We start from the raw sequence: 2,994 nt of genomic DNA, 5'->3' as shown, positions 1-2,994 counted from the left end.
GAATCCATTAATTAACTCTGAACACACGGTTACATTTGGGCTTTTGTAAAAGGGCACATTTAAAGCTTTGCAGTCTCTCCAATAGCACTGTAATAATGCGTTTACACTGTTGTCCCTTTCATGTTGTGAAATTCCGAGTTCCTTTAATATTGCCAAGTTTCTTTGAGAAAGCTTTAAGGAGCACCCCTAAACCGGTTCCCACTTTGGTACGGTCCGAGCTCCCCTCATTGGCTAGCCGGAGGCATTTGCAATTTTTGGAGGACGCTGCGTGCCCGGTACCTTGGTAACCCCATTGCTCTCGCGAGAATAAAAAACAGGCTCAGAACCGAATTTTGAGGCAGAGGCAGAGCAGATTTTCCAGCAGCCGTTGTGTTCCATTATATTCATGAGCAAAATTGTGGAAATACGCATTTTTCAATGCTATTCTATATATTAAAAAAGGAATATGTATGAGAAATGTCGAACATGCCTGAAAATAGAAATGTTTTTCTAAGGGCTCTGTAATCAAGCAGCTGTACAATCCCCAAATATATCATTATATTCTATATATTTTAAGGGATAATATGCTTAATCCTACACTAACATGGAATCAAAATGACGGGATTGCTATATGACCGCTAGTGTGACTATATGCAAGAACAAAACAATATAGGTTGTAATAACGTAAAGTCGGGGGGAGTTGAAAGTTGGACATTAGTAAGGTTACAACTAGCAGCTCTCTCCCACTGGAAACACAAACTGTCCTTCATGTTCTTCCCACTGAGAGGAGACTAATGCAGGGACACAAGTTCAGCTAATGACAAAACAAGCTGGGGGATGATCTAATGTTTTGGCAACAAACTGCTTTAATTAACTAATTTAGGATGACCTCAGCTTCAAGAAGAGAGGAGTCCTTCTCTTGCCTCTCTCCTCACATACGTGCAGAGGAGGATGTATCACTTACCGCACCAGTTCCCACGAGGAGAATCTTTGTTTTCTTCTCCTCATTTTATTCCTCCCTGCATCATCCTTTGAGTTAAAGAGGCAAGGCTAAACGTCTGGATAAGTGTTGATAAGAATGAGAGTGATGCAATGATTATACTTAGCACACATCAAAGAGCAGCCAAGAGCTAAATGTGAGGCGATCATAGCACAATCACAATATAAGTGAGGGTGTATGATGGTGGATGGTTAGTTTCCATGAAATGTTTCTAGAAATGTGGTGATGTGAAAAACAGGATTTCTTCTTGTTCTCTTTATTTAAAAAAATAAAAGGGTGGAGAAAGAGAGTAACACTTGATGGGCAGCATGACCTTTCCTTTCCTGACCTAACAGCACACATCATTACACACATTACACCACCTGTTTCAGTGTGTAAGCTTGTTTGGTTTTCAAAGTAGGATCCAGTCAAGAACAATATAATGTTACACATCATAACAGATTTCAAGAACTATTGAACCTGAAAAGACTGGCTTTTGAAATGTTCTGGTTTCAGCACTAAGGCACAACTTTTATTTTGAAGGTTCTTTGATTCTTGTTTGTGTAACACTTTGCTGTGGTTTCTGTAGATTGCACAGAAAATGCCAACTTATCTGCAGACGCTTGCCAACTACTTAATCTGCTAGCAACTAAAGCAGTCGGAACAAGGTTTTCGATGCAGCACTGAATAGTCACCTACAGACAGGCAGCAACCACTGCCCATCTGGCATACTCACATTTCACCAATGGTTGCCAACCACTCACCAACTAGACTTTTATGATTAAAGCCATCACCTGTTAGTGGGTGGGATATATTAGGGAGCAAGTGAACATTTTGTCCTTAAAGTTGATGTGTTAGAAGCAGGAAAAATGGGCAAGTGTAAGGATTTGAGCTCATTTAACAAGGACCAAATGGTGATGGCTTGACAACTGGGTCAGAGCATCTCCAAAATTGCAGTTCTTGTGGCGTGTTTCCAGCCTGCAGTAGCCAGTATCTATCACCATTGGCGCGCGAGGAGGCATGTTTGGCACATGTGGTCTGATCCAACAGACAAGCTACTGTAGTTCAACTTGCCAAAAAAGGTAATGCTGATTCTGATAGAAAGGTGTCAGAAAACACAGTGACTTGCAGTTTGTTGTGTATGTGGGTGCGCATGCTGACCCCTGTCCACTGCTGAAAGTATCAACAATGGGAATGTGAGCGTCAGAACTAGACCACGGAGCAATGGAAGAAGGTGTTCTGGACTGAAGAATTACATTTTCTTTTACATCATGTGGCTGGCCAGATCCACTTACCTGTGGAACACCTACCATCAGGATGCTCCAGATAAAGAAGGCAAGCTGGCGGAGGCAGTGTGATACTTTGGCAAATTCTCTGCTGGAAAACCTTGGGCTCTGCCAAACCATGTGGATGCTACTTTGAAAAGTACTACTTAGCTAAGTGTTGTTGCAGACCATGTACACCCTTTCATGGAATCGAAATTCCCTGATGGCGTGAGGTACCATTGACCTTTACCCTGCAGACCTAAAAACTTTCATATAACACTATTACACCCAAATGACTTGCATACACCCATACAGATGATGTGAAAACAACACAACTTTTCTTTTTTATGGTTAAAAAACAAAAACACTCGGGAGAGTCAGAGCCAGGAGGTGCTGTTATGTCTTGAAATAGCTTTATTCAGTTCAAATTAACTGATAAAAGACATCAAATAAATAGATACAAAGTCAGTAGAGCGTCTTTGAGGTTTTGTATATAAATATGGCCAAAGGGGTTAAAATGAAAGCTCCAGAACTGTTTTGCTTTTCTAGTGATAGAAGGAGTGTTGTGTGAGTTTGATATCAGACATGTCATGAAATCTTTTTCTGTGACTCTTTATTTTTCATAAACAGGAGTTTTGGTATCAGGTTGTGTGATTGTGCCTTTATTTATTAGAGGCTTTTCTGATTATATAACTGTTTTATATTTGCCACCTGAGGCCTGCATCAAAATACACCACTATGTACCCACTCCTGAAAAAACAACTATCAGAC

Source organism: Rhamphochromis sp. 'chilingali' (assembly GCF_963969265.1).
Source record: "Rhamphochromis sp. 'chilingali' genome assembly, chromosome: 12".
Classification (NCBI taxonomy): Eukaryota; Metazoa; Chordata; class Actinopteri; order Cichliformes; family Cichlidae; genus Rhamphochromis; species Rhamphochromis sp. 'chilingali'.
This window is presented reverse-complemented; position numbering follows the sequence as displayed.